This window comes from Malaclemys terrapin, chromosome 1 (genome assembly GCF_027887155.1).
Source record: "Malaclemys terrapin pileata isolate rMalTer1 chromosome 1, rMalTer1.hap1, whole genome shotgun sequence".
In the NCBI taxonomy this organism is placed as follows: domain Eukaryota; kingdom Metazoa; phylum Chordata; order Testudines; family Emydidae; genus Malaclemys; species Malaclemys terrapin.
In genome coordinates this window covers 306562388-306584504 of record NC_071505.1, presented here as the reverse complement: position 1 = coordinate 306584504, position 22117 = coordinate 306562388, and the positions used below count along the sequence as shown (strand labels likewise).

The 22117-nt window shown below is 44.5% G+C and overlaps 1 protein-coding gene and 1 long non-coding RNA gene across 3 annotated transcripts in view; one reads left to right on the top strand and one right to left on the bottom strand.

Moving 5' to 3' along the window:
* The window catches only part of SLC7A1 (solute carrier family 7 member 1), a 70003-nt gene extending 50951 nt beyond the window's left edge, over positions 1–19052 (bottom strand). For both annotated transcript variants that reach the window (XM_054015374.1, XM_054015373.1), the window contains exon 1: positions 18832–19052. The gene's annotated coding sequence lies outside the window, so the exon portion shown is untranslated. The remainder of the gene's footprint in view (positions 1–18831) is intronic.
* Positions 19053–19174: 122 nt separating this feature from the next.
* On the top strand, positions 19175–20673 carry LOC128829902 (uncharacterized). The gene is made up of 2 exons (XR_008443506.1): positions 19175–19655; positions 20341–20673. It is a non-coding gene; the product is annotated as an uncharacterized LOC128829902 (long non-coding RNA).
* Positions 20674–22117: the final 1444 nt, after the last annotated feature.

Below are 22117 nucleotides of genomic sequence, written 5' to 3'. Positions count from 1 at the left end.
ACATACAGAATAAAATAGTTTTTAAAATGATATTAAGGTTGCAAAGTCAGGAGCTCAAAAGTTACAAAAGGTCAAAATTAAGGTTGCCCATCGCAACTTTAATTCAGCCCCCTTGAGCATATGCATTATGATACAGTCTTTAATTACATGACCATACCCTATTTTTTTCACAAGACCCTCTGCTTCATTCAGTGCACAGGATGGCCAGTGCTCAGTGAATCAATTCAGACTTTGTAACGAATGAGGCTACAGTCTAGGAGAAAGAAGAGGATCAATTTTGTCTGTGTCCTACCCCAAAGTTCTAGTCCATGTGGTTGCTTCAGAAGGCTCAGTGGGGCTGGGGAAACACTCAGTGAACATATTCCGAGATTTTAGAAGCAAGCCTCTAGCATATTCTACTGCACATGTGAAAATGGTGATTTCCTGTGGTTTATAACTTGGCCATATCTAGAAAGATTTTCATGGGGGCAGCACAAGGGAATATTCTGATCCCAGGACTGCATCCCTGCCAGATTTCAAGTTCTTGCTCCAACCTCTGGAGGTGCGAGAGCTCTTTAAAAAAATGGACACAAAAATTAGTCAACATATATTTTAAACCAGCCTGCTCCTTGAAAAAGAAAAAGAAAAAAAAAAAGCCCTCTTTCTGCTGAAACTCCCCCAAAATTCAACCTAAGGCAGAGACCAAGCATAGAAAATTTCAGCCTCAGTAGCTGAAGCTTAGCAAAATTATAATCAGTTGAAATCGGGTGATTATAATGGAGAGGAAGAGGCAACGTTAATAATAGGGTCATAACTAGCACCCTCTGTAACAAGAAGATTCCTGGGAGATGGTGATTAAACCTGGAACTTTAGCCAAATGCAAGGGAGAAGTGTGAGCTACTATTGCAGTGTTGTCATAGAAACCAGGCACACAAGCTCCAAAGGCATCTTCTACAAGCTTACCTGACAGTTTTGTTGGAACTGTAGAAGAGAGGGTGTGTGCTCCAGCTCAGGAAAAAATTTGTGTGGGAAGAATTTAGACTGGTTAATAAGCCTCTAGAAAAGGAGGGTATAATACCAGCAGGCAAAAAAACCCAGAGGATGCTATATAAGGAGCTTATAAAAGCCTCATGAAAGAAGGCAGAATACAAATACTCCTGTTATGCCAACCTAAGGGGCAGGCCAGACATGGTAACCTCCCTGAAGAGTGATCAATAGCTGTCTTAGCTATTTCTAAAAGGCACTTATTATGTGGTATATAAGGAGGAGCACTACAGGGTGGGTTGAGAGACTGTTGTGCTATTTTAGTTTTACATAAAGATCAGTAGGAGTTTATTTAGGACTTATTTTTCAGAGACGTTTCTGTATATAAAGTGCTTGCTTCTGTAATAAGAGCACACTGCATTCACTTTCACATAGAATGAAATTCATAAGGCCATTTAAGTCCCACATAAACCATGATCCAGCTAGTCACCTAACTACACGTGTCAGGCCCATTGACATGGTTAGCCATATTGAGCTTAGAGAAATGGAAGAAGCAATCATCATTCTGCAAATCCCGTCGCCTGAAAACTCCTGCCATGATGCCGGGGTGTAATAGGGTGGCCTTGCCAGGGACCATTCAAGATAAAAGTCCATTCTGCATGGCTACATCTCAACCACATGAACCTTCTGCTTCTGTGAAGTTCACCCAGCAACACAGGGATGGTGGACAGTGCAGCTGAACTGCTGCTGTTCCACCCAACAGAAGAACAGGTGATGGCAAAGCATGAGTGCACCAGGACCCGGCACACCCTATGGAAGTGGAGCTGGACTCCACGTTGACCAGCATAGAAGGGGATTAAAGGAAAGGCAGGATCATGGTTAGTGTGTCTGAAATTATGCAGATCCAGGCCCACAAATCACCACCAAGGAGGGGTGTCAAGGTAGTTAAAGCCTATGCACTGGGATAGCAACTACAGAGGGGTTGTGAGCTTATTCCTTGCCACAAACTGGGAATGGATTCCGTCCACCTAGTCCCCATGTAGTTTATCTGTCATTTTCTTGTAATCTCTCTACAAGATTCAGGTACACGGCACACACAGCCTTTCCAATCATCTCTACCACATCACAGCACACAACAAAAGCTGCATCCCAGTTCCAGCTCATCTGGAATACTGTGTGCAATTCTGGTCTCCCATGTTTAAGAAAGATTAATTCAAACTGGAACAGGTGCAGAGACGGGCTACTAGAATGATCGAGGAACTGAAAACTTACCTTATCAGAGGAGACTCAAAAAGCTTGGCTTGTTTAGCCTAACCAAAAAAGGGCTGAGGGGAGATATGATTGCTTTCTATAAATACATCAGAGGGATAAATACTGGGGAGGGAGAGAGTTATTTAAGTTAAGTGCCAATGTGGACACAAGAACGAATGGATATAAACTGGCCAACAACAAGTTTAGGCTCGAAATTAGATGAAGGTTTCTAACCATCAGAGAAGTGAAGATCTGGAACAGCCTTCCAAGAGGAGCAGTGGGGACAAAAAACTGAACTGGCTTCAAGGCTGAGATTGATAAATGGAAGGCATGGTATGAGGAGACTGCCTAAAATGACATGTGGCCCATCTGCAACTGCTAGCAACAAATATCTCCACTGGCTGGCAATGGAACACTGGATGGGGAGGGCTCTGAGTTACTATAGAGAATTCTTTCCCAAGTGTCTGGCTGGTGGGTCTTGCCCCACATGCTTAGGGTCTAACTCAGGGGTGGCCAACCTGTGGCTCCAGAGCCACATGCGGCTCTTCAGAAGTTAATATGCGGCTCCTTGTATAGGCACCAACTCCAGGGCTGGAGCTACAGGAGCCAACTTTCCAATGTGCTCGGGGGAAGTGTGTGTGTGGGGGGGGGAAGGTGCTCACTGCTCACCCCTGACTCTGCCACAGGCCCTGCCCCTACTTCACCCCTTCCCCCAAGGCCCCCACTCCTTCCTGCGCCCTTCCCTGAGCCTGCCATGTCCTCGCTCCTACCCCTCCCCCCAGAGCCTCCTGCATGCTGCAGGAGGCATGGGAAAGGAGGGGGAGGTGCTGCTCAGCAGGGCTGCTGGCAGGCGGGGGGGAGGGGGAGCTAATGTGGGGGCTGCTGATGTATTATTATGGCTCTCTGGTAATGTACATAGGTAAATTCTGGCTCCTTCTCAGGCGCAGGTTGGCCACCCCTTGTCTAACTGATCACCATATTTGAGGTTGGGAAGGAATTTCCCACCGGGTCAGATTGGCAGAAACCCTGGGTGGGGTTTGCATTCCTCTGCAGCATGGGGCACGGGTCACCTGCAGGTTTAAACCAGTGTAATGTTGGATTCTCTGTAACTTGAAGTCTTTAAATCATGATTTGAAAATTTCAGTAACTCAGCCAGAGGTTAGGGGTCTATTACAGAAGTGGATGGGTGAGGTTCTATGGCCTGCAATGTGCAGGAGATCAGATGTTCATGATGGTCCCTTCTGGCCTTGAAGTCTTTGAGTCTAAATCAGGGGTAGGCAACCTATGGCATGCATGCCAAAGGTGGCACACGAGCTGATTTTCAGTGGCACTCACACTGCCCAGGTCCTGGCCACCGGTACGGGGGGGCTCTGCATTTTAATTTAGTTTTAAATAAAGCTTCTTAAACATTTTAAAAATCTTATTTACTTTACATACAACAATAGTTTAATTATATATTATAGACTTATAGAAAGAGACCTTCCAAAAACTTTAAAATGTATGACTGGCATGCAAAATCTTAAATTAGAGTGAATAAATGAAGACTTGGCACACCACTTCTAAAGGCTGCCGACCTCTGGTCTAAATAATCACAATGCACCACTGATGTGTTTCAATCCAGTCAGTGAGTTCTCATTAGGTTTAACATAATGTTACTGATACTTAAAAAACAAAGTGCTTTAGATTTTCCCGTGTCATGGATTTTTAGATTGAGGCTTCACATCTTTCCCCGTGTCTGCGTGCCAAGGGCCAGATTTATCGGTGGCCAACCCCGCCTGTAAGTGCCTCTTATAGAATTCTCCTCACATGGGGACCATCCCTAACAGATGAAGAGTCAGTGTAGCTGCCTCTGGGCGGTGACACAAAAGCCCAAGGTGCAGAAGCATGCCAAAGATGTTCCTAGCATGGCCAGAACCTTCCTACGCCCCAGCTATACCCAGTTTCTATAACCTGAGGCTTCTTTATCCTGCACCAAGTGCTGAACCAGCCCCCAGCACCTCCAGCATAGGGTGCAGTGCAAAACCACCTTGTCGTCGTTGTCACCCCCCTCCCCCCTGTCCCCGTCCCCCCCCAGGATTCAGTAGCAATTTGCTCTCACTTTGCACAGATGTAATTGACTCCACAAAGCACAGGGAAATTGTGTCTCAGGCCCTTCCCCTTTGGGTGACAGGACATTTGATTTTTATGCACTGCTCCGTTATCTTCACTGGCATTCAGGCAGCTGAATCACTGTGTTTTTAAACCAAGTACAGATCTTATTTATTTGTTATGTTCTGCTCTGATTTAGTAGGAGTTAATGTACTATTTTATTTAGAAAGCTCATTAAAGTCCCTCTGTGAGAAATTTTCTACATAAGACCTCTACTTGTATAGTAATCAGGAAACCCTGAGGGGGTAAGGAGACTAATTGGTCCATTGAGTTTTCTTTTCCTCTGCAGTTCTTTATTATTAAATAGCGTGTGATCAGTAAGCAAAGCCCAAATGAAAGCCACACTGTGGAGCACTGAAATGATTTTATCCCTGGTGTGATGTAGCTCAAACTACAGAAGTTTGGGGGAAATTCCAGAGAGAATTCCAGAATTCCAGAAGCAGAGAGGATGACTCAGCAGGCTAAGCATGTGTGTGTAATAAGTAGGTCCTGTGTAATGCAGATTCAAATCTCACCAGGATTAGCTCCGCCCCCCATTCTGAGGCCGTAGATTAATTTGATGCAGTTTGTGAAAGGGTTATGTGCGGGGCAGTTTCTTCTATGAAACCCTAAATACTGAGATCCTGGCTGCTCTGGATAGTCACTGAACATCCCATGGCACTTTCTCTTCCAACAAGGCTTTATTCCAGTGTCATTGGCTAAAAATCCTCCCTCCCCTTCCCTGCTTTACGGCTTCAGACTTCCACCCCAAGGCTGGCTGTATTTCAGTGATGCTGTATGTGTGTATCTGCCCCAAAACTTCATTAATCCAGAGTGCAGGTTGCCCATCGCTGCCTCGTACCCTTCCAGATCATCAATTGCACCGATACTAGAACCTCTGAAAAAATACAGAGTTACATTGGTTCTGAGTGTGAGCATGTGATAAAGAGAGAAAACCACTGAATAGTCAAACTCCCAGGCTTGGATGAGATTGGTCAATAATCATTCCCTCCTCTCCTTCCCCCTCCCCTCCAACCAGTTTGACAGGAGACAGAACTGGAGAAGGGGTGTTCACTGTTTTCTATCCCTATTGCATATTTAGCACTCCCTCTGTCTCATTCTTTAATCTGTATTAATACATCTCATATTCTCCTGTTTTCATAAGCTTTGAATAGCTTTTTAAATATCATTTCCTGCAAGGGGCAGTGGATGTCAGACATTAGCCAAGATAATTACCAAGAGGGTGGTATCAGCTCGGGGAGGCTCAGAGCCACAGTTTGAGTTCCAGGTGTGTGCAAAAAAAAGTACCAGAACTATAAAATTTTGATACAACATGATTTGTTATGGGGGGTATATCTCAGGAACCCCTCGCTTGAACAATCTCAAATTTGGACCACTTGCCCTTTCCCAGCTTTCCATCTGTCACAATAATTTCCAAGTCAATCCAAGTAAGCATGTAGATGTTAGAGCACTTAAAAAATCAGTTGTTCAATAGTAAGGTAGACTCAGTCTTAACTACAGTGGTGCTACCATTCCACTCTAATAAAGCCAAACTATCGCTGCTCTAATGTAAGTGTGTTGGAGTGGACCAAAAGGGTGCACAGAACTCCTTCCTCTCTCACTGCTCCAGTGTAGAAGGCAGCCATAATTTGGTTGCTTGCATGCCCCACGTGCAGAGTGCGGACAGCTAGCATTATTGGCAGGGCAGAATGGCCTGGAGGGGGCATGTCCTGGCAGAGTGGGCCCCTAGCCATGCTATGCACTGTAGAGAAGCAAGCAGAGAGCCCACTGAGTTGGAGCCCTTCCAAACGGTATAATAGGGGCCTTCAATAGTATGCTTAATAATGCAGGTATACTACCTCTAAACACTGATCCTTTTGAGGTGACCTTCTTTTCCTGTACCGGAGCCTTAACTTGGACCACAGTTTGTAAAGTGCCCTAGGATTCTTCCTCAGTGTTGAGGGATGGGTTAGATGACCTCTTGAGGTCCCTTCTTGCCCTACATTTCTATTATGAGAGTCATTATACAACACCATGAAACTTTATTCTGTTTGCATTCTCATTTTGTTTTCTAATTTGCCCTGTGGGAATCTAGTTCTTACAGTCTCATCATGTCTCCACCATGGGAGTTAATTCTGGCTCATTCTAATCATGTCTCCACCATGGAAGTTAATTTTGACTCATTCTAAAACACAAGTCCAGTTATAAAAGAGATGGACTCTGAAAAAATTTAACTGATTTTCCTTTTACAATCCTGGCAGACTACACGTTGCCTGCTTTGCTATAATAAAACATTACTGTCTTTTTTGCTTCTGTAGCAATCTACATTCACATCTGCCTACATCAACGGTTATTTCTGTGGAAGTCAGGTCTGGACAAAAGCCTGCTTCCTATCCCTTAAAAGTCACTCATTCAACTGTACTTAGTTTTGAGAATATGCTTTGACAATATTATCGAAGTGGGCTGTAGTCCATGAAAGCTTATGCTCTAATAAATTTGTTAGTCTCTAAGGTGCCACAAGTACTCCTGTTCTTTTTGCGGATACAGACTAATACGGCTGCTACTCTGAAACCTCACATTACTGATGTGGAACTGATAGAAATAAGTGAAATCACTTAGTACACAATATTATCAGAGGTGACTATATTTATATCCATAAAAAGATACCATCCTCATCAACCAAATGATGTTTTATGAAGCAAGTACACATTTTCCTTGAGAAAAATTTGTCAAATGATGTTTTAAGACAAAGTAGTGTTCTTTTTTGCATTGTCATCAATGCCCACATTTTGCAAAGAAAACACCATTTAATTTTGTTGCACCTTTGTCATCATATTTTTAGGGTTACCATAGGTCCATATTTTCCCGGACATGTCTGGCTTTTTAGTTGTTAAATCGCCATCTGGGAGGAATTTTTAAATATGTAAAAATGTCTGGGAAAATAGGGACCTATGGTAACCCTACCATGGAAGTGATGCGGGGCTGAGCGGGGGGAACAGAGGCCGCCGGGGTAAGCTGGGCAGGGGCAGCAGGGGGCACTGGCTGGGGGCTGGGTTTGCTGCTGGCCTGGTGTTGCGGCCCCAGGCCCTGCACTCCGGCTCCATGGGTGGCGAGGGGCAGTGGCTGTAGGCGCCTCCTGGCAGGGCCAGGAAACAGTAGCAGCAGCGTGGCCTCTCCTGCCCCATGGCGGGCTACGCTCCCCGCCTGCCCCTGCTGCTGTGGAGGCTGCCACCGCCCTGGGCTCGGGCCGCCCAGCTCCCCCCAAGCAGCGCCCGGTTCCTGCTGCTCTCGGCCTGCAGGTGCAGGGCCCTAGCCAAACCCGGCCCCTTGCGCCTCCTCCGCAGCGGCGCCCCTGCGCCGTGTCCTCCCGGGCGGCTGCGGTGACAGTGGCTGGGGAGCCCAAGAGGCGGAGCGGCCCCCGGGCAAGCGGGGAAGACTCCAAGGTGAAGAGGCTGCTGGCCCTGGCACGGCCTGAGCGCTGGAGACTGACAGGTACCTGCCTCTATCCCAACCCGGCACCGCCTGCCCCCCAGTCCAGTGAGTGTTACCTGCCTCACCAGCCTCAGCGCCCTGCCCCATACTGTCAGCCACCCCAATCTCAGTGTGACACCAGCACCCCTTGGCAAAGGGCCCCCTGATCTTCACAAACAGCTGTCACCGCAGGTCTGACAAACTCACCGCACCCCACACGTGTCTTACAGGGCACTTACCCACAAAGAGGAACGTGGAAGGGATCTACACAAGGCTGGTAACTTGTCAAGAGTGAGAATCTTTGTGAGATATGTGCATGGATAATATTGAAGGAATAAAGTATTTACCTTAAGAGTCTGCTCTATAGACTTGGGGTAGAAATTAGTCACCAGGGGATAATGGCCCTTTGGGGCAAGGGGGATTTGTCACCCTGCCTAACCTGACTGGTGATGCAATGCAAGGCTCAATTGTTTAGCTTTGCACAATAGTAAGACTTTCCCTCTGATGGTGTCCCATTCAATGGCAAACCACTGAAACGCCTTAAAAGTAAAAAGAAACATTACAACAGGACTGGAGTTCGCCCTGTGTGGAAATAGAAACAAAGGCTGTTTTCAGTAAAACACAGAGGAGGGAATAGCACTCTGTATCCTTTCACTGAGGAAACCCCTTGTGAAACAGGGTTGCTTTCAAGAATGTTTGGATCCTGGTGTTTGGGAAACCAGCCAATTCTGCAAACAGACTGAACTCTGTGGGGAGAGGAGGAACCTACTTTGAGACAAGAAAGTGTAGGCCCAGGTTTGCGTTTTATGATTTTGTTTTATATTGTAATCATTTTTTTCCATCACTCTTGTTTCTAGTTAAATCCTCATTCTTAAATAAACTGTCTTTTGTTTGGGCAGAGAGCCAGCGTCAGGCGGGGGGGTGAAGGGGAGTGAAAAGGCCAGTGGTGGGCAGCAGGGGTTGAAGAGGCAAGCGGTGAGGGAGCCACTGGCGGGTGGGGGTGAGGAGACAAGAAGTGGTGAGCCAGCAGCAGGCGGGGGTTCTCGGGGTGGGCATGGGGGTTTCTGGCAGGGAAGTGAGGAGGTGAGTGGCAGGTGGGAGGAGGCGAGCGGTTGGTGGGGGACTAAGGAGGGATGCAGCAAGCCAGCAGCGGGCCAGGGGGTGAGGAGGAGTGCAGTGGCGGGGCCAAGCGGGGAGGGGGTGGGACCTGGGGCAGAGTGGGGACAGAGTGTGGGAGGAGTGGGGGTGGACTGTGGGCGTGGCCAACACCCCCCGTGGAGTGTCCTCTTTTTTGAATGTTCAAATATGGTAACCCTATCATATTTTAAAACAGCAGATTTCAGCCAATATCTGGATATATTGTTGAGTCATATATTTCAACATACCTTCCTCCTAGAACCACCACATTGGACATCCCTTCTCATCCCTACAGAGCAATTATTTAGAATCAGATACTGAAGGCACTGTTTGTCAGACTTTGATTTACAATAAGTGCTATTACTATTAGAGCCTTTAAATGACAGCAGGTGGGAATATTATACTTTAATCCCAGGGCTTGGGGAGGGGCGGGGGGGGGAGGAAGGAGAGGTTTAAAATAACACTGGAGATTTTAAAGCAAGATAAATTATTGGAAAAAATGTTAATTACTGTTATCACCAAAAGTTTGGACCATGGGATGAAAATGAAATCCTTTGCTGTATTCTGTTATTTCCTTGGAAGAAAAGGCAGGGATAAAAGGATACTATCATCAGTTAGTGGTTCTACTAGAACAGTAAAGATTTTTCCACACCACAGCATTGTGCAGTCTGTATATATACATATGTTAAAGAAAAACTATTTCAGGAGTTTTTAAGAGAGTTTCTAGAAGACTTAATCTTTTTTGTACGCCTCTACCCCGATATAACGCTGTCCTCGGGAGCCAAAAAATCTTACTGTGTTATAGGTGAAACCGCGCTATATCAAACTTGCTTTGATCCGCCGGAGTGCACAGTCCCCTTTCCCCCTCCCCCCCGGAGCGCTGCTTTATCACATTATATCTGAATTCATGTTATATCGGGCCGCGTTATATCGGGGCACAGGTGTATTACTCTGCCTGCAGAGCCAGGTTCCTTCGATACCAGGGCTCAGAGAGAGCTATGAAAACCTCTAGCAACCACCATCTTAAATAGATTTTCTAGAAAATTATCTAAGCCATAAAGCCACTGAGAGCACATCACTCTGAGGATCCACTCACTACAATGGCTACCCACAGACAGATCAATTTCAAAGTCTCAGGCTTAATCTTCAAGGCCCAATCTATCCCACAGACCACATTTCTCCCAACAAGAATGACCTCCCGCAACAGGGACATTCCTCAAGAACTATCAAAGTATCACCCTCAAGGGAGAAACTCATGGGAGCAGGTTAGCTTCCTACACAAGGCTTTGAAACTCCCTCCTGAAGTCTCAATCCACAGTCTCAATCCCTTTTACATATGCCATCAAATAGCCATCAAGGAGTAGGGAACCTGGGTTAGATTTTAATAAGCAATGCAGAGATGGAAGACTCTATATTCTGTTACTAAAGCCATCAAATCCCATGTACTTAAAATAATTTTTAAAGATGCATACTATTAACATTGCTAATTGGAACCCCTTAACAAGTAAAATAAAACTCACTTCCATAATATAAATCCAGTCCTACAACTGACAAGTTCATGAACCCAATTTTCAAATTCACAGTTGATTCTCTTGCTTCTAATTCTTTCTCTCAGTTATTCAATCACTGCTTTAGCCATTTATAGGAGCATATCAAGCCTGATTCACTGCTACATTTCTCCACTCTTACAACAGGTTAAATTCACTGAAATTGGAGGAGTTATATCAAACTGAAGTGATGAATTAGGCCCTTGGGATCAAAAAGTGTCCCCTTAGCCAGACATCAGCTGAGTGAGAATTTAGGATTCTAAATTTGAGGGGTGATTTTGCACTTTCATTTTCCATTACTATTAAAAATAAAGTAAATTAAAATAAATCACTGGTAAGAGGCTGAACTGAATTTGCTGTGCCCACTAGCTACAAGATCCCCAAGAAAAGAGTGATGTTACCTAGGCCAGGTCTACACCAGGAGCGCTTTCCTAATATAGCTACACCAGTATAGCACTCCTAGTGTAGACGCAGTTATACTGGTAAAACTGTGCTTTTGCCGGTATAGCTCGTTCCTGCCCCACCCCAAGTCAAATAAGCTATATCTCTAAAAGTGCAGTTTTGCCAGTATAACTGCATCTACACTAGATGCTTTTGGTGGCACAGCTATTTTGGTCAGGGATCACACCTCGTCATACCACTCATCGACAGACCCATGCAAGCAATGTTTATAGTGTATGCCTGGCCCTAATATATATGTGACACAAAGATAACAAAGGAGGCATGTTCATAGCCAATAGCCAAAAAATAAGATTCATTTAAAAAAAAAGCAATAACAAACTAATATAATGGCCTCCTTGGAGATGCTCATTGATTTAGTAGATACAGGGAGAAATTGAGAAATTAAAACATTGCCCTTGATAGGTGGCAGTGTGGAAATTCAGCCCTCTGAGCAGAATACAGGCACAATACCTACTTGAGTGCAGGGTGCTGCTGGTATCCCCTTTAAGAGGTTGCAGCATACATGCCCAATATATGGAGCCAGCTCTTCTGCCAATGAGGAGGAAGAGGATGGGATCACTGCCTCACCCTCAGCTTGCCACTCCCTGCCCCTTTGGGGAAGCTAGCACTGCTGTGAAGACTAGCTTTGCACAGCCCTTGCACTGCCAAAGGCATGGTTAGCATCATGTCTGCTAATTCACTGCTTCACAACCACAATAAAACATTTTGTAACATATCACGACAAGTCTCTACAAGGCTGGGCACAACCTGGCCCACAGCATACAGTGTAAGCCTATTTGTTTGGGGGACATCAAAATCATATGGATGAAAAGCGTTCAAGGAATGAATAAGTGATCTGTGCTGGGGACTATAACCACAATTTGGATAAAATGGAATTTTGGTTAATTAGTAGTTGAATAAACAGGGCTGTGCTCTATTTGTATGCTGTTTGTACCTTGCTAGACTACCACATAGTAAACTTGTTTAAATAATTGGATAAATATCAACTAGGTAAAAATAGAAGGCAATAATTAATTGTAAGCCCTGAAAGTGGCTAACAAGTAACGAGGGATTCAAATAAAATTCTAGTCCCTACAGTTTAGAAAGTATATGGACAACTCAGAGCAAATAGAAAGAGGAAAATAAATCACAAGGACTGGAGAATGACATTAGGCAAGAGTGAAATTCTAACTCTGTATAGCCTCTTCTTTTTTTTTCTAGGGTCTAGACACTAGACCCTAGAAAGAGGAAGAGAAGAACACAGTTTGCAATCATGAGAACAGGAGAAGTGATGAAAGACTTATTTCCCAACTCCGAAAAAGGCAGAACGAAGAGGATAAGGCCAAAAAAAAAAAAAAAAAAAAGGGTTAGATATAGTTTTTTTATAGTAAGATATAGTCTTACTTTTTAACAGTAAGAGTAGTAGCATCAGAATGGGTTACCATGAAGCAGTCAAGGCACCAGCAGTGCAGATATTCAAGAACATGTTAGATAAGTGGCAATAATTCACTGAGTAATCCTTCACAATGCAGAAGTCAATGAAAAGTTTTAATCTGGATCAATAGTCTATGACCAATTCCTGAAGACACTAGTGTTAATCAGAGCTGGTCAGCAAACCAAATTTTAGTTCCATGAAAATTTTCAAGTTTCCAGAAACTGACTCAGGATGAAAAACCAAAACTGGAATTTTTTCACAGAACTGAAATTCTGCAATATTTCATTTCAGAAACACTGAAACACAGTGGTTCCAAAACTAAATTTGCTCCCGGGGATCCCTGATCACTCACCATGCTAACTGCAGAGAGTTGGGATCCTGGAAGACAGGGCTGTTGCTGACTGAAACTGATATGAATCTTGTCTGTTTCATAGCTGCCCATCAGGGAACAGCAGCCATGAAACTGAAAAGAATCATGGTGATGTCAATCTGAGGCGGACATGGCTTCCATAGCTCCAGTGCAGCCAGCCTGCCAGGCTACCAGGGACCCAAGAAAGCTCTGGGTACAAGGTAGCCCACAAGATGGGCTGAAGGAGCTGGGAGCAGGAAGTCCTGGCTCCCAAGTTCCACAGCTCCTAGCTGAGAAGCTTCGTGGACGAGATGACTAGAAATTAGGCAGGTTTTTGATTGAAATCTGTCTGGGAGGCAGGGTTCTGGTTCACTGAAATCAAACCATTTCCACAAAACGTTTAAATTTCAATGAATTAGCAAATTCACTGGAAAAAAGGTTTCATTGGAATTTTTCCAACCAGCTCTAGTATTAATCTCACTGAACACTTACTGCTAGATGCAATACTGACAACTGAGTATAGTGCAGGGGTCGGCAACCTTTCAGAAGTGGGGTGCCGAGTCTTCATTTATTCACTCTAATTTAAGGTTTTGCGTGCCAGTCATACATTTTAACGTTTTTAGAAGGTCTCTTTCTATAAGTCTATAAAATATAACTAAACTATTGTTGTATGTAAAGTAAATAAGGTTTTTAAAATGTTTAAGAAGCTTCATTTAGAATTAAATTAAAATGCAGAGCCCCCTGGACCGGTGGCCAGGACCTGGGCAGTGTGAGTGCCACTGAAAATCAGCTCGCGTGCCGCCTTCGGCACACGTGCCATAGGTTGCCTACCCCTGGTATAGTCAATGGGACTATTCACAGTGGTAAGCAATATGCATGATAGACCCTAGCATTCTACCAACAGCTTCAGCTATGACTGAATTTCATACTTTTCTGGTAGGTTTAAGGCTTACCATTACAGTAGTATCATTAATTACATTGGGTTTGTTCTAGATAGAACAGATCAAATTCATCTCTGGGGTAAACAGGCACAACTCTCAAAATCCAAGAAATTTAGAACTGAGTTTGTAGAGATTAACATTAAAAAGTCTGATTTGCTGTGTAGGTTTAATCACATATATTTTAAAAATATATATATTTAAGTGAAAAACTCAACTCATTCTTAATATTGAACCTATCTGGTTGCTGAGGGAGTCACACAGTAGATCTTGTCTGCTCAACAGCTGAAATTAAAGAGGAAAACACAGGTGCAAAATTCATTGTCGGGTCTCAGAAAGCTGAGAATAGGACAAGAAGTGACATTTCTGAAACTCTGGGACGTCTCACTGTACTAGAGTGGAGGCAAGCAAACTAAGGAATCCTAGGTAAGAATTAGGGGGTGTCAATTAATCACAATTAACTCACGCGATAAACTCAAAAAAATTAACTTTGATTAAAAAAATTAATCATGATTAATCGCACTGTTAAACAATAGAATACCAACTGACATTTATTAAATATTTTGGATGTTTTTCTACATTTTCAAATATATTGATTTCTATTACAACACAGAATACACAGTGTACAGTGCTCACTTTACATTATTATTATTTTATTACAAATATTTGCACTGTAAAAATTATAAACAAAAGAAATAGTATTTTTCAATTCACCTCATACAAGTATTGTAATACAATCTCTTTATCATGAAAGTGTAACTTGCAAATGTAGATTTTTTTGTTACATAACTGCACTCAAAAACAGCTTCTTATTTACAATGTCAACTGAAAGTGAGAACAGGCGTTCACATGGCACTTTTGTAGCGAGCGTTGCAAGGTATTTATGTGCCAGATATGCTAAACATTCATATGCCCCTTCATGCTTTGGCCACCATTCCAGAGGACATGCTTCCATGCTAATGATGCTATTTAAAAAATAATGTATTAATTAAATTTGTGACTGAACTCCATGGGGACAATTGTATGTCTCCTGCTCTGTTTTACCTGCATTCTGCCATATATTTCATGTTATAGTAGTCTCGGATGATGACCCAGCACATGTTCATTTTAAGAACACTTTCACAGCAGATTTGACAGAACGCAAAGAAGGTATCAGTGTGAGATTTCTAAGGATAGTGTGGCAAAGTAGTGTTTTATTCATCTTGTTATGTTACATGTGAGTCTTGCTGTCCTATACCAATACTCTGTGTACCTTAGTTTCCCTGTGTACTGCACCAATACTTCAGTGGTGGGAATTGGGTGTGTGATTTTTTGCTGAGGCCCTCAGGGCAGGTGAGGCTGCCCAGCTGTTTGCACCTATGTAACCTGAGACCCAGGAGGGGGATGCGACCAGGTGACTTCTTTTGCCTAGGAAGCAGAGACAAAGAGAAGGAGGAGGAGCAACAGGGGGCTGTCTGCGTGGGGGGACTGGAAGAGGTGGAGTCCAGGGCATCTGGCCCAGGACTCCCAAGATGGACTTGGCTGAAAGTCACTGATTTCTGTGCTAACAAGCTCTGTTCTACACTATGTTCCTGTCGACTAATAAACCTTCCATTTTACAATGGTTGAGAGTCACGTCTGACTGCAGAGTTGGGGTGTAGGACCCCTCTGGCTTCCCCAGGAGCTCCACCCGGGTGGACTCGCTGCAGAAAGCACATGGTGTGGAAGGGGATGCTGAATGCTCCGAGGTCAGACCCAGGAAGGTCGAAGCTGTGTAAGCTTCTTGCACTGGAGACAATATGCTCAGAGAGAGGAGGCATGCTCCCCCACATAAATATCTTGCGATGCCGGCTACAACAGTGCCATGCGAACACCTGTTCTCACTTTCCGGTGACATTGTAAACAAGACCTGGGCAGCATTATCTCCTGCAAATTGTAACCAAACTTGTTTGTCTGAGCGATTGGCTGAAGTACAACTTGTAGGTTCTAAAATTTTCCATTGTTTTATTTTTGAATGCAGGTTTTTTTTGTACATAATTCTACATTTGTAAATTCAACTCTCATTATGAAGAGATTGCACTACAGTACTTGTATTAGGTGAATTGAAATATACTGTTTCTTGTTTTTTACAGTGCAAATATTTGCATTCTGTACACTTTGTATTGTGTTGTAAATGAAATCAATATATTTGAAAATGCAGAAAACATCCAAAGCTATTTAAATAAATGGTATTCTATTATTGTTTAATGGCGTGATTATTTTTTAATCATTTGACAACCCTAGTAAGAATGTTAATGTAACATTGCGGAGGTGTCATTTGGAATAAAACTTCCCCAGACTCAAAAATGTTACTTCCTGTCCTATATCCCATATTTATGAGATTTGAAAATGAGCATTATACCTGTATTTCCCGCTTTACCCCAGCTCTTGGGAGACAATCTACTATGTTAAACATTAACAAGATAGGGGCAATATTACTCACAATTTCTCATGTTTTATAACAGAGTGAAATAAATAGAAGTTATACACACTACTACACAAGTCTATTTTATAGACATAGGTCTCTTTGAAGGAATTTCTATTTAATTGCCAAACACACTTCATTTTATTAACATCAAGTTCTATCTATATCTGTGTATTTATCCGACACTCACTACCCTGGTATCTGAGCCCCTATTTGTCATACATTTCAGACAGATGATTAATACGCCTAGGTTTTCAATTGATCTTTTGATATCTTTTTCTTGGGACACAGAGGACCAGCTGCTATAATCCATTCAAGCTGTACCCAGAGCAAAAGAAGGAGGGGAGGAGGAGCCAGGAGAAGAATCAAAGATGGCTAGCTCCCAGATCCTCCTACAGGACCACTCTGGTATGTGGAAATCATCAGGGTGTAGATATACTCCATGGCCTGGTCTATACTTGGGGGAAGATCGATCTAAGTTAAGCAACTTCAGCTACGTGAATAATGTAGCTGAAGTCAACATACTTAGATTTACTCACCGCGGTGAGTTGACTGCTGACGCTCCCCCATCGACTCCGCCTGCACCTCTCGCGCCAGTGGAGTACAAGAGTCAACAGGAGAGCGTTTGGGGGTCGATTTATCGCGTCTAGACTAGACGCAATAAATTGACCCCCGCTGGATTGATCACTACCCTCCGATCTGGCGGGTAGTACAGACATACCCCATGACTTTATCCCAGTCATGTCCCCTATGCTGGGGAAGGAAGGTACGGACTTAGGCTTTGTCTACACTACACACCTTTTAGTGACACTACAGCCGTGCCACTAAAAGATGTGCACTGTAGCTGCTGTTTGTCAGCAGGAAAGAGCTCTCCCGCAGACAAAAATCTTCCACCCCCAATGAGCAGCGGTAGCTTTGTTGCAAAGCGCTGTTCACACCAGTGCTTTTTGTTGGCAAAACTTTTGTTGTTCAGGGGAGTGTGTTTTGTTTTTTGGTTTTTTGTTTGTTTGTTTTCTCCACACCCCTGAATGACAAAAGTTTTGTCATTCATTTTCCCGTGTAGACAAAGCCTTAGGTGCCACTACCGTGGCTATATGCCACCTGATTCCCCAAAGCAAGGAAATCCTCGAGGGGCTAGAAAAGCCAGTCTGTTTTGTCCCACTGAAGCAGCACAAAGCAGCAGTGTTTTTCTCAAATTACTGATCAAATACACAGCTGACTAGAATATGTATGCAAAATAGTTACCCAGATCTCAAACCAACAAACAAAAGGTTATCCACTTCTTATGTGTGATGGTGTCAGCATCTGGCTAAGTAGACAAAAAGTTTATTTTCACTAATCTTTGTTCAGTTATAGTAATCTCAGGTGTTACTTGTGACAACAGCAGATAAAAAATGTCAGACAGTGTGATTTTTAAGTTGATGGTGTTCTTTTAAATATTAAAGCAACAAATAGCTGAATTCCAAACTTCCCTTGCAATTGATAGATAGAGAAAAGAAACATGGCATTGCAATCATGCTTGAATGATGTTAGGCAACTAAAGAGAACTAGCTATCTAAAGAAAAAGAAGCAAAAAGTTCTCCATGCATTCAACTAGAAAGTACTCACAGGCACTCCTTTCCAGTAACTCACAGCTTTTACTCTACCACTCAGCTAGCACCAGGGGTTAACAACGACAAAATGTGACTGATTGAAAAAAGTCACAAAGGAACCTGATCAAATTTACAACTCCAGCTTCCCCTCACCTCTTACCCAAAATGGAAAAAAAAAAAAAAAAAAAAAAGCATCAGCCACAGCTATCACTGTAGTCATTATTAGACTTTGCACATGGGTTTGAGCAGATTCATTGGACGTTTTTCTCTATTCTAATCAAGAGAGATTAGTTGCCTATAAATGTGGGATCACCATTACCTCTGCTAAAGACAGGCCAGGCCAGGCAGGGCTATCACCCTCCCAGAAGCAGCTGGATAGCTCAGTGGTTTGAGCATTGGCCTACTAAACCCAGGGTTACAAGTTCAATCCTTGAAGGGGCCATTTAGGGAATGGGGGTAAAAATCTACCTGGGGCTCGGCCCTGCGTTGAGCAGGGGGTTAGACCTTCCGAGGTCCCTTCCAACCCTGATATTCCTATGATTCTATCTAGAATACTTTCATTCAGCCCTGTGCTCTTCCTCTCCCTCCCCCCATCACTGCGAGGTGGGACAGCGACAAGCATCACTGCGTGGCATTAGCTCGGCAAGAATGAGGAGAGGGCGATAAATGGTGACTCATTACAACCAAAAGCACCATGTAAGGCAAGGTTCCCAGGGAGGGACGCAGCCGTTTCAGGGTAGATCTGTCTGGATGTGGGGGAGTGAGCAGGGATCTTGCTCCCCAGAAGCTCGTTGTAAGAGTGTTTTTGGGGAGAAGGGGGGGGTTAAGTCCGTCGGCGCTACTTCCTCTCGCCATAGTATAAATATTGCATCATGCGCCACGCTGCCGTGTAAAATGGATCCCCACCCTTGTGAGAGGGAATTAAAGCAGCCTCCGCAGCGGGAGGCCACCACATGCCTGCTGCAGCAGGGCGGGCAGGCCAGCACCCCCGCGGGGGTCGCACGCGGGCACACCAGCTGGGAGAGAGCCGCGTGGAGCCCGCACAGCCATTGCTGCTCCGCATTAGCGCCAGCCCCGCCTGGCCCCGGAGCGCGCGCAAGGTGAGCAGCAGCCCGCAGGGCAGTGCATCATACTCACCCTGCCTGTGCCCGGCTGGAAGGGCGGCTGCAGCAGCAGATGGGCCAAGCTTGTGCCAAGGGCGCTGAGACCGGTGCAGGGGCCCGAGGGAGAGAGGCGCCGTCCCCAGCCGGCGATCTCCGGAGGACACGCTGCAGGTGCTGCTGCGGGAGGGGAGCGGCTATGTGCAGGGCAAACGGGCGTAGTTTTCCGGCTCTCTGCACACCTCGCCTGCTGTCCGGTTAGCGGCAGCCCAGTAGGCTCAATGGCTCCTCCCTCCCTCCCTGAATGAGGGGCGGGCTTGCAAGGAGCCGACCGGGGAGCCCCCTTCCTCCTCCCTTTTAGCAGACAGCATTGTGGGAGCTCAGTTCACCTCCTGCGAGCGGGGAACAAACTGAGCGCAAAGTATCTGGAGGCCGTAATGGGGGGCGCGCCTCGGAGTGGGGCTAACTAAGGACAAGATCTCAGCCCGCGCTGGGAACAAAGCCTGGATCGGGCTGGTTAGCGCGGGGGCTAGGTAAGGGCAGGGTCAGGGCTGAGGACAGCGCTGTGTGTAGTGGGCGCCTCCCGCGCACACAAAGGGATCCAGCCCGCGTGGCCCGCCCCCCGCCTGCCTGTGCGCGCATCGCCCGGCTGGGTGGGCTATCAGCGCTGTCCAGATGTGTAGGGCGGGCTGCCAGCCGGGGTGAGGGGCAGGCTAGGACAGGTAACTGCAAAACGTCTCCGCCTGCTGCTGCCTAATGGAGCCCCCGAGAGGCTTCTTCGGCATGGCGAGGAGGAGAACTGGAGAAACACAGGTAGAGCGAGGCTGCCCGTTTAGAAGGGCCACTGCCTGCATTTTAAAGGTAAAAATGTAACCCCCCCTTTCCATGGTGCCCCCCATAACCCCCTCATCTGCCCCCAAAGCTCTCTACCGCCAAACCTCCCTGCAGCTTTTAGCACCTGCTGAACTGACATCACACACGCAAGCCTCCAAAGCGTCTCTCTCACCAACAGAAGTTAGTCTAATATCTTCCCTCCCTCACCCACCTTATCTCTCTCTCACACACATGCATTCTCTCCCACTCATGCCTTCCCTTCTGCGTGCTGCCAGCTTCTGTTCTCAACTCAGCTTCTGTTCTCAATGGGCCAAATTCTGCTCTCAGTTGTGTGTCCGCAATCCTATTTTTAACTGCAGTGAGGTGGTACATGGACAACTGGGAACAACTGACTGGACACAGTGCAATGCTGTGGCATAAGGGGCCAGTGCAATCCTTGGCTGTATAAACGGGAGTAGAGAGTAGGAGTTGAGGTAATTTTTGTCTCTGTAGGGCATTGGTGAGATGGATACTGGAATACTTTATTCCGTTCTGGGGTCCATAGTTTTAATTTGATGTTGTAAAGTTGGAGAAGGTGCAGGAAAAAGTCACAGAAATGATTTGAGGACTAGACAATGTGCCTTACAGTGAGAGACTTAAAGAGCTCAAGCTGGTTAGTTTACCAAAAAGAAGATTGACAGTTGACTTGATTAGTATCTAACTACCTTTACAGGGAGAAAATACCAGATATTAAAGGGCTCTTCAGTCTACCAGAGGAAGGCATAACAAGAACCAATGGCTGGAAGCTGAAGCTGGATATTCAAATTAGAAATTAGGGACAATACTTTTAACCTTTGGGACCAACTACCAAGGGAAGTGATTGGTTCTCCATCTCTTGACGCCTTCCGATCAAGACTGATGCCTTTCTGGAAGTTATGCTTTAGTGAACACACAAGTTATTGGGCTCAGTACAGGACTAACTGGTGAAATGTAATGGCCTATGAAATACGGGAGGTCTGACTAGATGATCTAATGGTCCCTTCTGGCCTTAAACTCTTTGAATCTATGAATTTGACCCTGTCTTTTTTATGATAATTGACTACAGATTGGACTGAGCTGGTATGTGGTTGAATGAGCCTTTACTCAGTGGTATGTCGTACTCTGGTGCTCCCATTTGTTTCTGTGGAATGTAAGCTTTCATTTGCTGAAAAATATTAAATTTCTAACCTTTATGGCTGTTAAGAAACCCTTGGGATATAAACCTATGTACTGTGCACTTGCTGTAGGCACACACAGCCTGAAACTGTAGCTCTGAAATGTGAATTATACACATTTCCAGGTGATGTTAATTCAGAAGCCTAATGATGACCATTAAAATGTTGCTATCGTGAACAATTTCAGCACCAATCACTTTAGCAAACAAATTGTCTGAAATCAATGGAACTGTGTTGCCAATTTACACTAACTGAGGATCTCTGTTTAGAAATTTCTTTGTCAAACAGAAAGCAAACCGCAAAAATATAATGCTTGCTTTAAAATCTTCTCTGTGCTTTGGGTTGCTCGTGCTGATGTAATCTGGAATTCCCCATTAACTGCATATAGAATAGATACCAGGAAAATATTAATAATTCCATGAGAGTTGTGTTCTGTAAAACAAGAACACAGAGCTTCTGATGAGATTCTGGCACCATAATGCAAAATGTTCCTTTTTGATATCATACAAATTTAAAGCAATCCTTCCTCTCAAAATCCTTAACCTTCTTTTCTCATGTCTGTCTATCTCGGGTGAAGCAGCTCCCTAGGGAGCACTACCTAAAAGCCGCCTTTGAAGAAGTACTTGAGTGACCCTCTGTGAAGTGCTATGTTCTGAAGCCTACTTGCACCTCCCCTTTTAAATTGCTTTCTAAACTGCAGTCCCACTAAAATAAATAAATAAATGTTAAGATGTTTACATTGGGTGGGCAAAGTAGTTCACTGTGGATTTGTCATCATTTACATTAGGCTACTTTTATAAAGCACTTCCAATGTTTGTAAAGCTATCGTCCATTTTGCTCCATATAGATCATTGTTACAAAGGACCAATTCACTTTCCTCACACAGAACTCAGTGGGGCTGGACACATCAATAAAGTAGGCAATGGCTTGAGAAAATAGCCCTCAATATGGACTTTCTAAGAAATGGTCTGAGAAATTCTCTTTTGTTGCAGAAACTTCAATAATAGTGACCTTCTCATTTCTTTAGACATCCAGGAACTCTAAATACAAAGAATGACAACAAAACATGATTCAGGATTTCCCCTTCGCACTGCATTATGAAGAAACTCTCATTCCTTCTTAAAGTCATTCATTGCATGACATTTTTTTCAGAAGTTGGTGAATTGGTGCTCTGGAAAGGAGCAGTATTGGGTTCTAGTCATTTTAATGCATGAACACAGTGGAGAACAAACAAAGATGGTTTCTCTTTTATTTTCATTTTCTTTAACCTTAAAGGGCCAGATCTGCCACCCTGAT